The following is a 13,877-nucleotide window of genomic DNA, read 5'->3' as shown; positions in this document are numbered from 1 at the left end:
ATAGTGCTGGGGTGCAAGCCAGGGGAGGAGAGAGTAAAAAAAGCCGTCCCCTCTCCTACTAGTGTTTCACGGTATACCGAAACTTCACTACTTTTTGATACTAGAACATGAAAAACATTTTGGTACTAGAATTTGTGTTACTTTCGGTGAAATGTGTCTCATGTCATATACTTATTGAGAGGATCGAGTGTCTAGTAATTTGTCTGAATCTTTTCAAGGTGGCAGTAGCTAGCCAGGCTACTTTGGCTTGGTCATGCAGCTGACACAGCGCAAGCCACTTTTGAGAAGCAAGTGAGAGGAGAGAGAAAATGAAAAACATCATACCTCCATGCCTGCAGCTTGTTGACAAAACTGGCTCCAGAAGCGAACTATGGGAATACTTTGATTACAGAGCAGATGATGAGGGGCCAGTCCACCGAAACAACTATGCAAAGGGTATTACAAAGCAGTGCAGTGTACTGTATCATTGTCGTTATTCAATTAAATTATAATTATTTTTGATTGACAATGACATGATCATACTGTATATTCAGTATGACATTCATGTGAGCATTATAGTATGAGGGCAGCAGGTAGCCTAGCGGTTAAGAGCTTTGGGCCACTAATAGGTCGCAGGTTCAAATCCCCGAGCCGACTAGGTGAAAAATATGTCAATGTGGCCTTAAGCAAGGCACTTAACCCTAATTGCTCCTGTAAGTCGCTCTGTATAAAAACCTGCTAAAAATGATTTTTATTTTTTATTTTAAATTACACAACCCTAAAGTCATGTGAAATTCACTATATTTAGACTACTTGGCATTTGTCTAGGCTTGCTATCAGTAACCACTAGCCAACCAACAGCCCTGGGTGGAGCATTGCACCCTGGGAAGTGAAATCGTAGTATGCTGTGTAAAATCCATTGTATTTATATGGTGTGTAGACTATTGCAGTATAGAAGCTTCAAAGAGTTTTTATGTCGTTTTGGAACTAAACTATTAATTTAATACATTAAATTATTTAGCTGAAAATAATTAATGAATCACATGAGAATAGGTGGAACCTCAATTGGGGAGGACAGGCTTGTGGTAATGGCTGGAGTGGAATATATGAATGGTATCAAATAAATCAAACATGGTTTGATGCCATTCCATTCACTCCATTATTATGAGGTGTCTTCCCCTCAGCAGCCTCCACTGTAATGAATCATAGGTCATTTGACCCAATATTAACCCATACAGGAGATAAAAAAATTAACCCTGGGTCTCTGATATGGTTTTGCATAGGGTACATTTAAGGTATTCTTCTGTTATTTAATATGGGATTTATTTTTTGCAAGAAATTGAATAAAGAATTGGCCGCAGGGTGATGTTAGCCCTGTGAGCAGCAAGTGGAAAGCCATTATTGGGTCAGTGCCTGCCTTGTCCAGTCTCATTAGCTCCAATAGAGTGAGCTGTGGCCTGTGGGGTGTACTGTTACTGCAATGAGCTGGAAGGCTGGGGGATTTTTCCACACATACCTTTCTGTACAGGAGGATATCACACACTGGTTGGCATATTATGGGTGTCAATGGAAACCGTCCATTAAGAAAGCTATTGATATTAAATACAGTTGGGGATATCTGTTCCTGGAGTCTCCCCACAGCCCAGTTACACATCTGACTCACCTGTTGTTCTGAGGCAGTACCAGGAAGTGCTGATTAGGCTTCAAGATCAGCCAAGAGGTTTCAAAGTTCACATTTCTTTCAACTAGGATGGAAAGGCCTCATCCAAAACACTGAATGTGCCAATCCCAAGGGAGACTGGGCAGGTCATAGGTTTGATATCAAGAGACAGCAATGTGCTGCTCAACTGCTGTGTAGGGAGATACAGGCTGTTAAAACTGCTGCTACTGCTGCTGTTAGGGGAAAGCTTTGGTAGGGAAGCTTTGGGGATTTAAAATGCATTTTAGCTCAGTGGATACAGTATGTTAGATACTGTACTAGTGGATGTACCTAACGGATCACCTGACAGAACTGGTCTCATCTGCTGTATGGAATACATATAAACAGAAGGGAAACGAAAAGACAGTCAGCACATCTTTAGGAGGAAAATAATCTAAAGGAAAAGGAAAGTAAAACTGAAGATCAGTTACTCTGACTTGGTATGTACAGTAAACAGTTTTTGAATAGGTCTTACTTACATTTTCCAAAATTCTAAAAGGAAATCTCTGAATACACTTGGCTGAATCAACTGTGGTTGAGGTACCTGTATCAAGCACAAATATGAAAGGCATCTAGTTTTATGGCACACAGTTGTATTGTATATGCATTCCATAATAGAGCAGGAAAGTGTAACAACATCAACTTACTGTGAGTAGGATTCCAAAGGGCACCCTGGACCCAGTGTCACTGCAGCTGCTGTCACTGTTGCATTTGGTAGGGTACAATGTAACGTGCGTAACCAGAGTACATTTGTATAAATTGTAAATAAGGAGCTGGACTACACATTTGGAAATGTAGGACCTATTTCCTACCTTGTGAAAAACTAAATCGTAATATTTCAAATTCTTCACTGGTCATGTTGATATTTCATGTAGCCTTATCATGCATAGCCTGCAGAAGCATCACGAAGAGAAGCTTAGTAGATACCTGTTAAATTGGCAGGTAATGTCCCATGATAACGGCATCTGGACAATGATAACAGAAAACTGCTGCCATAACCAGGATCATAAACGGATGAGTCCTGTCCGCCCCATGTGTTTCAGGTTGGCCCTGCCTTACGCTTCAGGCACCCAGAGGGAAAACTAGCCACTAACATGCACATAGGGGACTGATGCATAGACAGTGCGTAGGTACAGTGGGAGTGTGTGACAGATAGTCAGTTAAAGATGGAGAACTGGGACCTATAGTGTGGCGTATTGTTTGGAATGAGCGCGTGTAGCTGTATGGGATGCGTTACGGCTTGGATGTTGGAGAGGGACGGACAGACAGACACTGTGTCTCCATGCTGAGTTCAGGGCCTGGCGTTCTGGCAATGTCATACTGCCTAGCCTCAGCCCCAGTCAAGATCTCTGCTGGCCTGAGGGACAACCTGCTGACGCCTACTCACTGAGGGCCCGGCTGTCTGTCCCTGGCTGTCTGTCCAGCCGTCTGTCTGGCAGTTCTATACCTGCTGTGCCATGGCCTTTCTGTCTGTCACTTCTTGTTTGCAGCTCTGTCTACTGTATGATGTAAGTTGTAGTTTTCTTGTGGCTGCTATGTATGGAGTGTATCCCTCTGTCTTGCTAGTGCTTTTGGGGTGACTGTGTGCATCACCTGACTGATCATGATGTCCATAATGTGCACTGATCACCTCATAATTCATCATCAGGCACTAGTCAGAACAATGCTGCTCATCTATGAGGTCATACTGGTACTCCTACAGTATGTAAACATATTGGCTGTAATGGATTGAATACATGATGTAAGGCTTCAGTGCACATCATGATCAGAGTTATGTGATGCACACAGTTACAGTGCCTTGCAAAAGTATTCCCCCCTTGGCGTTTTTCCTATTTTGTTTCATTACAACCTGTAATTTAAATGGATTTTTATTTGGATTTCATGTAATGGACACAAAATAGTCCAAATTGGTGAAATGAAATGAAAAAATAACTTGTTTCAAAAAATAAATAAACCCCCCCCCGGAAAACTGGTGCGTGCATATGTATTCACCCCCTTTGCTAAGCCCCTAAATAAGATCTGGAGCAACTAATTACCTTCAGAAGTCACATAATTAGTTAAATAAAGTCCACCTGTGTGCAATCTAAGTGTCACATGATCTCAGTATATATACACACCTGTTCTGAAAGGCCCCAGAGTCTGCAACACCACTAAGCAAGGGGCAGCACCAAGCCAGCGGCACCATGAAGACCAAGGAGCTCTCCAAACAGGTCAGGGACAAAGTTGTGGAGAAGTACAGGGTTGGGTTATAAAAAAATATCTGAAACTTTGAACATCCCACCATTAAATCTATTATTAAAAAAGGGAAAGAATATGGCACCACAACAAACCTGCCAAGAGAGGGCCGCCCACTAAAACTCACGGACCAGGCAAGGAGGGCATTAATCAGAGAGGCAACAAAGTGACCAAAGATAACCCTGAAGGAGCTGCAAAGCTCCACAGCGGAGATTGGAGTATCTGTCCATAGGACCACTTTAAGCCATACACTCCACAGAGCTGGGCTTTACAGAAGAGTGGCCAGAAAAAAATAAGCAAACATGTTTGGTGTTCGCCCAAAGGCATGTGGGAGACTCCCCAAACATATGGAAGAAGGTACTCTGGTCAGATGAGACTAAAATGTAGCTTTTTGGCCATCAAGGAAAACGCTATGTCTGGTGCAAACCTAACACCTCTCATCACCCTGAGAAAACCATCCCTACAGTGAAGCATGGTGGTGTAAGCATCATGCTGTGGGGATGTTTTTCATCGGCAGGGACTGGGAAACTGGTCAGAAATGAAGGAATGATGGATGGCGCTCAATAGAGGGAAATTATTGAGGGAAACCTGTTTCAGTCTTCCAGAGATTTGAGACTGGGACAGAGGTTCAACTTCCAGCAGGACAATGACCCTAAGCATACTGCTAAAGCAACACTGAGTGGTTTAAGGGGAAACATTTAAATGTCTTGGAATGGCCTAGTCAAAGCCCAGACCTCAATCCAATTGAGCATCGGTGGTATGACCTAAAGATGTACACAAGCGGAACCCATCCAACTTGAAGGAGCTGGAGCAGCTTGGCTAGATGTGCCAAGCTTATAGAGACATACCCCAAGAGACTTGCAGCTGTAATTGCTGCAAAAGGTGGCTCTACAAAGTATTGACTTTGGGGGGGTGAATAGTTATGCTGTCATGGCTGTCAAAAGGAGCAGACCAAAGTGCAGCGTGGTTGTAGTTCCACATTTTATTTAATCCGTGAAACTTTGCAATAACTAAATTTACAAAACAACAAACCGTGACGCAGAGAGAAACAAACACTACTCAAAATATAATAACCCACAAAACCCAGGAAGAAAAACCCTACTTAAATATGATCTCCAATTAGAGACAACGAGGACCAGCTGCCTCCAATTGGAGATCAACCCCAAAAACAACATAGAAATAGAAAACTAGAACTAAACATAGATATAGAAAACATAGAACAAAACACCCCCTGTCACGCCCTGACCTACTCTACCATAGAAAATAACATCTTACTATGGTCAGGACGTGACATATGCATGCTCAAGTTCTCTGTTTTTTGTCATTTCTAGTTTGTTTCACAATAAAACAAATATTTTATATCTTCAAAGTGTTGTATTGTGTAAATCAAATGAAACAACCCCCCCAAAAATCCATTTTAATTCCAGGTTGTAAGGCAACAAAATAGGAAAAATGCAAAGGGGGTGAGCCAGTGTACCAAGCCAGTGTATTAGTGTAATGTTTGTGATGAGAGTCAGAACTTTAATTTTGTATTTAACTTGGCAAGTCAGTTAAGAACAAATTGTTATTTACAATGACGACCTAGGAACAGTGGGTTAACTTAACTGCCTTGTTCAGGGGCAGAACAACAGATTTTTTTACCTTGTTAGCTCAGGGATTCGATCTAGAAACCTTTTGGTTACTGGCCCAACGTTCTAACCACTAGGCTAGCTGCTGCCCCACAACTTACTGTAAGTGCTCAACTTGGGTGGTATTAGCCTACACAGCACATGCAATGGGTGTCGACCACCTCATAAAATGTCATATTATTTTTTGGAGGGCATACAGTATGGATGTACTGTAACTGTATAAAGATAAACAGTATGGAGAACAATACTACCCTGGGGCCAAACAGAGATGAAGGAATCTCAGGGTTTTAATAGTGTACTTTGTAGACTAGACACAATGGTTAGATCAGTATCGGAGATTGTTCTAATGGAAATAGTATGTTTGCTGTTGCCTGAACCTCCCAGGAACATTGAGCCAACGGGGGCTGAAAGACAACAATGTTAGTGGGCTGTTCCCTGGTTCGTTTTGTAGTGATTGGTTCAATTTGAGTTTTTCTTTCGGACATCTATGACGTTGCAGTCGGACCATACATTGTCTGATCTCAGCAGGCAAAACCAAATCGTGTGTGTGCTCTGGACCAATCTGTCACAAGACAGATACAGAAACATACAGTACTTCCCCAAATGATTGATTTTCAAATATGTTTTGTTGAATATTTTCCCTAAAAATTATGTTTGACAGCGTCAAGTTACAGGACCTTATTACCGAATTTAAACCTGATAATAAGTGTGTTACATCCATATTCCATCCTCTATGTTGTAGTTGAGGAACGGAGGTTGAATTAAGCATTAGTATTGAAAGTGCTTCCCTTCCAGGAACAACAGGTGAGAATGAGTAGGGTGGCTTCCTTACCCTGCTATTTTATGTGAGACAGTGGTTCTACCCAGAGCCACATATTTAGGGTGTGTTTGTAAATTCACTCTGGCAATCTACTCCCACGTTCAGAGCACTCTGGTTTGAGAGTATCAGAGCAAAGAATAATTGATGAATTTACAAACAAAAAACTGTCATTAAACCTTAAGATAACATGAAAACAGTATAACCAGCTCTGCTAAGGCGAGTGAAATGGTCCGAGTGAGGTGTTCTCTCATTTGTGACTAAAATTAGCTATCAAGCTAGCCAACGTTAGCCAGTTAGCTTGGGTGCATGATTGCTGTTGTGAGGTCAGATTGCTCGGATCAACTCTACTTCTCGGCCAGAGCGTCCAGTGTGCACTCTGAATTTACAAACTGACAATCTGACAACACTCTGAATTTAGGAACAGCCCAGAATGCACTCTTGACTATCCAGGGTAAATTTACGAACGCACCCAGAGTTGGGCCTTTGAGGTTTCTGAATTATGATGCATTTGCATGGCACTACAACATTCTATGACAGCCATGTTAACTCCCCATTAAAATTACATGGGGGATATTTAAACAATGCTATGGAACTGAATGTCTAGAATAAGAACAATATAAACAATTCTAAAAGTTGTCCCAAATCTAAATATATGGCTCTGGTTCTACCTCTTGGCTCTGCATGCAATAGCCATGTGAGCGCCTCCAACAACACATCAAAGGAAACTGTTTACCAAAGAGGAGGAAACCCTCCTCACTCCAAAGCAAACACTGCTGCTATTCATAAGAATGAGCTGCTATTCATAAGAATGAGGACCGGTAGCCCCTTTGCTTATTCATCTGAGCTCCCTCATTTTGATCTCACTTTGATATAGAAATGAAAAGACTCGAAGATCCTAATATAAATGGAACAGGTCTGTAAAACACTAGAAGGTTTGCCAAATCTTGTGTTTAGGCCTTGTTTTTCTTCATATATCCGTTGCACTGGGATACGCAAACAACTAAATAACGGACATCACCCCATGGCTCATTGTGAACATTGTACCCTGGCTCAAGTGCGTCCTTCCAGCTCCAGACTCGTTCCCATAGTCTAATCTAGAGTCTTACTCTCTCTCTCTCAAGCTATCTGAGGGAAATGGGGATATCTCCACTTGGCCATCAATCAACTGCTCAATACGATTTAATTAGGATTTAATCAAATGTTCTGGTCTGGCTCACCACCGCATACTCTTATATCTGCAATCATCATGACCATTGTTGCTGAAGCCAGATAGTACTCGTCTTTCTCTGTTGTTTTAACAGCAGTAACAGACCACCAGTGCTATCATTTCATGCAGAATTATGAGGACAATATTACTACTACTGTATATGGCATGTAGCCAAAAACCCTGATGTCATAAACATCCTCAAAGCTGTGAAAATCAGGTTTTTGATATTACCTTTGTGGACTGAGCGCAGCGGTTCTGGCAAATAATTGCTAGTTTTGAGGATCCTGAAGGCAGCAGCAGATGATTTAACCTGTAAAGTGGCACTCAGGGAAAATCAGGCAAAACCTGAGGGTATATCTTAAAGGTGATGTGGTAAAGGGTGTATTTGTTTGTGTGTGTATTTTAGCGAGGGAGAGAGAGAAACACCACACAAACACACACAACACTGTTATAATTCACTTCAGAAGAGCTGAAGTGCTATTCAGTTCACTGTTAGGATAACGTTTCCCTATATACCGGTCCTGAAACGACGCCACACAAACAATGGCTGTGTGGCTGGCGGTCAGACTAGGCTATTTCATTCTCCTATTCACACACAACATTCACATTCATTTGCTGCTCTAGTGAATAATGAGTTTGCATTTACAGTAGTTACCGTTGTTTACAATTCACCCTTTGAGCTATAACCACAGAGATGTGTGATCTAAAACGAGATTATACTGCAGTTATTATATTATATCATATATATTATATTATACTGTATTCTACAGCGGTAGTGTGTGTGTAGCTGTGTGCGTGTCTGGGTCGGGTAGGGTGGTCAGTGGGAGGTGGTGGTAAGCCCTAGCCAATTATCCAGGTGGATTAGGTACTGTAGTGGTGGGCTGTCCCACATGGCTGTCATCAGCAGGATCTGTACGTCAGGATTGGGCGTTGTGCTGTCTCAGTGTTAGCCTTTAAGAGGCTTGGAGAGACTGGGTTAGAACCTGGGATACCTCCGTCTCTATCTCTCTCCCCGACTCAGTTTCCCTTACCCTGTGAGGAAGAGTGGAGGTAGGATGCAAATAATGCTTAATATTTCGCTTTCTACTTAGTATTTATTGTAATGCTTCATTATTGGTATTGAAGAGTAATTGAGAAAACAGTATGGTCAATCTGAGGATTTTATTTTATTCTGTGTGAGTTTAATCTTCAATCTGATTATATTGTTAACTAAATGATGTTATACTGAGGAGAGGAGGGTTAGCATATTATATGAAAAGGTGATAAATAGTCTACAGGTCCTGCGTAGCTTCCAAAGCTGAGGAAGAAAGGATTTTCTCGTCTCAAAATAACAGATAACAGCGATATGCTTTAATTGCATACTTGAAACGGTTGTTAGCTTTTCTTTCCTAGTACTTGCTCACCAAACATTAAGAAAAGGAGGAGCCAAAAAAATGATAAGGTTTTAGTTGATCATTCAACAAAGCATCACATGTTTATGGCTCTGAAGAATGTTGTCAGACCAAACTGTTTCTGCAGGTATCCTGAAAGTTCTAAAGCAGTTGGATTATATGGAATAGAATGTTTTCAAAAATGTAAACCAAAAATGGTCTGTACAAACCAAGCAACAAGGAGTATGTTTAATAAGGTATTTTTTATGTTTGAAATAATGATTTGGTCATAAAAATATCCAAGTGTTATCTGACTAAAGGCTTTCAGTTCTTTTTCATTGCTGTTGGAATAGGTTTAATGAGATGGAGTCTGAGCTGCATAATTTGATTTAAGCAGTAATAGATGAGAGGTCATGTGATATGACAATTGTATCATGGCTGTGACAGCCACGAGGCGAAGCCTAGTGGTTTAGCCGTAGACCACCACAGCCATGATAAAAATTTCATAACACATGGCCTCTCATATATTATTGCTTTTATACAACAGGTTATCAGCATTAAAAAGCAAGATTCTTTCCCAAACCATGCATTTTTCTACAAAATGTGATGCTACATTCACTAACACTGGTTGTCAAGTGCAATTGTAGGCGCTTTCTGGTCATTAGTTCTATTCGTATTGGCTGCCATGTAAAGCAAAACGACCCAAGCGCTGGTTGATAGTTCCAGAACTTTACAGGTTGCTATGGCAAGCAAAAATGGTTGCTATGGAGGCTCTTCCCCCTTGCTAGATAGCCAACTACACAGCTACCACACAACCACTGAAGCTGGAAAGACAGCAAACTAGCTGCATTTTGTTTCGTTTTATCAGTTTTTCTATAGAAAATTCTTTGTATCCATAAAAGTTATGCAGATACATGATTTTGACTGGCTGAGAAAAGCTGCCCGTCTGTCATGCCCCGATTCCTAACACATTCGTTATTATGGGACGCAGTGGAGATCAAATTTGGACATAATGTCTAGATGCTTTTTACAGTGGACAAGTTTATAAATTGCATGGCTTGGCAGATGAGACAGTGGATCTGTAAAGGTAGTAGTGTGTTGCTAGGTAATGACGTAAACAATGGCACTTTATGAATGTACTAGCCATGTGTATATTGTCTCATTTGCATTTACATTACATTTTAGTCATTTAGCAGACGCTCTTATCCAGAGCGACTTACAGTAGTGAATGCATACATTTCATATTTTTTTATTTATTTTCGTACTGGTCCCCCGTGGGAATCAAACCCACAACCCTGGCGTTGCAAACACCATGCTCTACCAACTGAGCCACACGGGACCATAAAAATGGGTTGTTTGGATTCTGGATGCTAATTGGTTGATACAGTATACGGGAGTTGTGGGACAATGCTCCTGCAAAATATCATGCCCTGTTAATGTCATCATTCCACTGTCCTGTCCACTGTCCTGTCCACTGTCCTGTCCACTGTCCTGTCCACTGTCCTGTCCACTGTCCTGCAGCCCAGGTACAAAATTCATAATATATTTTGGTTTACAAAAGTTTGGGGTTGTATAAACTTACCTGTCTGCCCACAGGTAAGTTTGCTGCTTCAGTGTCTTTAGATATTTTTGTCAGATGTTACTATGGAATACTGAAGTATAATTACAAACATTTCATAAGTGTCAAAGGCTTTTATTGACAATTACATGAAGTTGATGCAAAGAGTCAATATTTGCAGTGTTGACCCTTCTTTTTTAAGACCTCTGCAATCCGCCCTGGCATGCTGTCAATTAACTTCTGGGCCACATCCTGAATGACGGCAGCCCATTCTTGCATAATCAATGCTTGGAGTTTGTCAGAATTTGTGTGTTTTTGTTTGTCCACCCGCCTCTTGAGGATTGACCACAAGTTCTCAATGGAATTAAGGTCTGGGGAGTTTCCTTGCCATGGACCCAAAATATCGATGTTTTGTTCCCCGAGCCACTTAGTTATCACTTTTGCCTTATGGCAAGGTGCTCCATCATGATGGAAAAGGCATTGTTCGTCACCAAACTGTTCCTGGATGGTTGGGAGAAGTTGCTCTCGGAGGATGTGTTGGTACCATTTTTTATTTATGGCTGTGTTCTTAGGCAAAATTGTGAGTGAGCCCACCACCTTGGCTGAGAAGCAACCCCACACATGAATGGTCTCAGGATGCTTTACTGTTGGCATGACACAGGACTGATGGTAGCGCTGACCTTGTCTTCTCCGGACAAGCTTTTTTCAGGATGCCCTTAACAATCGGAAAGGGGATTCATCAGAGAAAATTACTTTACCCCAGTCCTCAGCTGTCCAATCCCTGTACCTTTTGCAGAATATCAGTCTGTCCCTGATGTTTTTCCTGGAGAGAAGTGGCTTCTTTGCTGCCATTCTTGACACCAGGCCATCCTCCAAAAGTCTTCGCCTCACTATGCGTGCAGATGCACTCACACCTGCCTGTTGCCATTCCTGAGCAAGCTCTGTACTGGTGGTGCCCCGATCCCGCAGCTGAATCAACTTTAGGAGACGGTCCTGGCACTTGCTGGACTTTCTGCAATCTTACTGGCAGCAATATCCTTGCCTGTGAAGCCCTTTTTGTGCAAAGCAATGATGACGGCACGTGTTTCCTTGCAGGTAACCATGTTTGACAGTCGAAAAACAATGATTCCAAGCACCACCCTCCTTTTGAAGCTTCCAGTCTGTTATTCGAACTCAGTCAGCATGACAGAGTGATCTTCAGCCTTGTCCTCGTCAACACTCACACCTGTGTTAACGAGAGAATCACTGACATGATTTCAGCTGGTCCTTTTGTTGCAGGGCTGAAATGCAGTGGTAATGTTTTTGGGGGATTCAGTTCATTTGCATGGCAAAGAGGGACTTTGCAATTCATCTGATCACTCTTCATAACATTCTGGAGTATATGCAAATTCCCATCATACAAACTGAGGCAGCAGACTTTGAAAATTAATATTTGTGTAATTCTCAAAACTTTTGGCCACGACTGTACAGCTTCCGCCAGATTATTAGAGCTGTTGTATATAGTCTTCGGTTATTATTATATTACTTAGTTTGATGAGTTTGCATGAGAAATATTTCATATTTATAATTTATTTTCTTCACATTCTGAGCTGAGAGAACACTGCATCACCATGATGCTGGGCATGCATGGCTGATCCTCCTGTGGAGCTGAACTACAACTTAAAGATGGTTAGGCGTTGTCCACCTGCGTGAGGCCCTTTCTGACCCCTGCGTTAACTGTGCCGTCCTTCCTGCGAAGGTGAGGCAAGCGCGGCTAGCCAGAATTGAGTGCCTGGTTTTCACAGATAATTTACCAGCGTCCGTCGTTGTTCGCAAGGTCCCACCCAGGACCACCAAAAGAGGGAAAGCACATAAAACTGACGCCCCCCCCCCCCCCCCCTCCGGTAAAAAAAGTTTAAAAAATAAGAGCCTCACTTGGAAGGTAGATTCCATATCCTCTGAGATAGAGCAGCTACAAACGCTTTTGCATTCCTTCAAGCCCCCTGAGCTGGGGCCCTCTACCACACCCTCCAGCATGGGGGACGCAACAGAGGACTCAGATAGCCGGGATGATGACCTGCTGTCCACTCGGGCATCCAGTGTTGTGGAGCCATTAAGTCTCAAAGCTAAAGATGGGACAGAGGAGTCATTCCGAGGCTCTGATCACACAGATTCAGAAGGAAGCTCTGCCTCACTATGCGTGCGTGCGGCCTTAGCTAGGCTAGAGCTTGATGACCCTCAAGCCACAGCCCCTGCCGCTAACCAGTTCTTTAAGAAGGCCCTGGCATCTACACCGTTCAGTGTGCCACCTTCACCGGCTTTTCTTACAGAGCTTCAGAGATGCTGGGTGACCCGCAGGCACTTGCCCAACACGGCAAGGACAGTAGGACGCTATCTTGCCATATGCGATGCAAAACAACATGGGCTGGACCATATGCTTGAGGTGGATGAATGCATAGCAGAGCTAATGCTCTCCGCAGATGAAGCCTTGAAAGATGACGCCCGCTGCCCAAGACCTCAGTGCAGGGCCACAGAGGAGCTACTGTCACGTGCCAACAACACAGCAGTCTGTATGGCCCACATTGGGAACTCCTTCTCAGTGCTCATGCTAGCACAGAACAGGATGCTCCAGCCAGAGCACGCAGACCTGGACCTCTGCAACCTAGATGACACATCTCTTCAAGCGTTTGCATGACCAGAGAGCTAGGCAGACTAATGTCCACCCTTGTTGTGACTCGTTGCCAGGTCTGGCTCGCCTAAGCCCCAATGTCCAATGACTCCAGACGCACACTGAGAAAGCTCCCAGTGTTCCCCGGACTGCTTTTCAGCCCTGCGGCTGAGCGGGCCATCGAACGCAGAAAACAGATGACTTAGGCTACACCACTGTGGAACCCACAGGCCAGAAACCAGGCATCACAGTCGTGGCAGAGGGAGGCGGGACGCACGTGAACCTCGCCGTTCTCACTTGGCCCAGCCGTACACACACCCTTGGTCCTACCACCAGCCTAACACAGGTGCTCGCCAGCCCCAGACGGCGATGCAGCCACCCCCCCAACCCCCAAGGGGCCGGGGCTGTGGTCATTGTCAGTGCCCCCCCTACCCCACAAACAGGCGTGGAGGCAGAAACTGAATGGCGGGGCTCGGCCATAGGCCGATATACCCAGCAGCACCTGACCTACTGGGTATCCCACTCCTCAGACCCATGGGTGGTGATGACCCTCTCACAGGGGTACAGGCTGCATTTCCGACGCCGACCCCCACCATTCTCAGGGATCAGAATGACTTGAGACACAGAACCCCTGAAAGCTTGCACCCTCAACCAGGAGATTACATCACTCCTGGGGAAGGGCGCGATCACAAGAGTAAAAGCATCAGAACAGCAAGATGGCTTTCACTCAACCT

General features: G+C 43.4%; 1 protein-coding gene across 7 annotated transcripts in view; it reads left to right on the top strand.

The window, feature by feature from the left end:
* Positions 1–13,877, top strand: part of LOC115166003 (solute carrier organic anion transporter family member 4A1) — a 43,648-nt gene that overhangs the window by 7,459 nt on the left and 22,312 nt on the right. For 4 of the 7 annotated variants that reach the window (XM_029719595.1, XM_029719593.1, XM_029719598.1 and 1 more), the window contains exon 1: positions 8,525–8,618. The exons of 1 other annotated variant lie outside the window; for it this stretch is intronic. The gene's annotated coding sequence lies outside the window, so the exon portion shown is untranslated. Of the gene's footprint in view, positions 1–1,843; positions 2,119–8,524; positions 8,619–13,877 lie in introns of those variants that run through there. 2 more of the 7 variants (XM_029719600.1, XM_029719597.1) reach the window with 1 other exon arrangement.

The sequence above is a fragment of the Salmo trutta genome, chromosome 28 (assembly GCF_901001165.1).
Source record: "Salmo trutta chromosome 28, fSalTru1.1, whole genome shotgun sequence".
In the NCBI taxonomy this organism is placed as follows: Eukaryota; Metazoa; Chordata; class Actinopteri; order Salmoniformes; family Salmonidae; genus Salmo; species Salmo trutta.
This window is presented reverse-complemented; position numbering and strand designations above follow the sequence as displayed.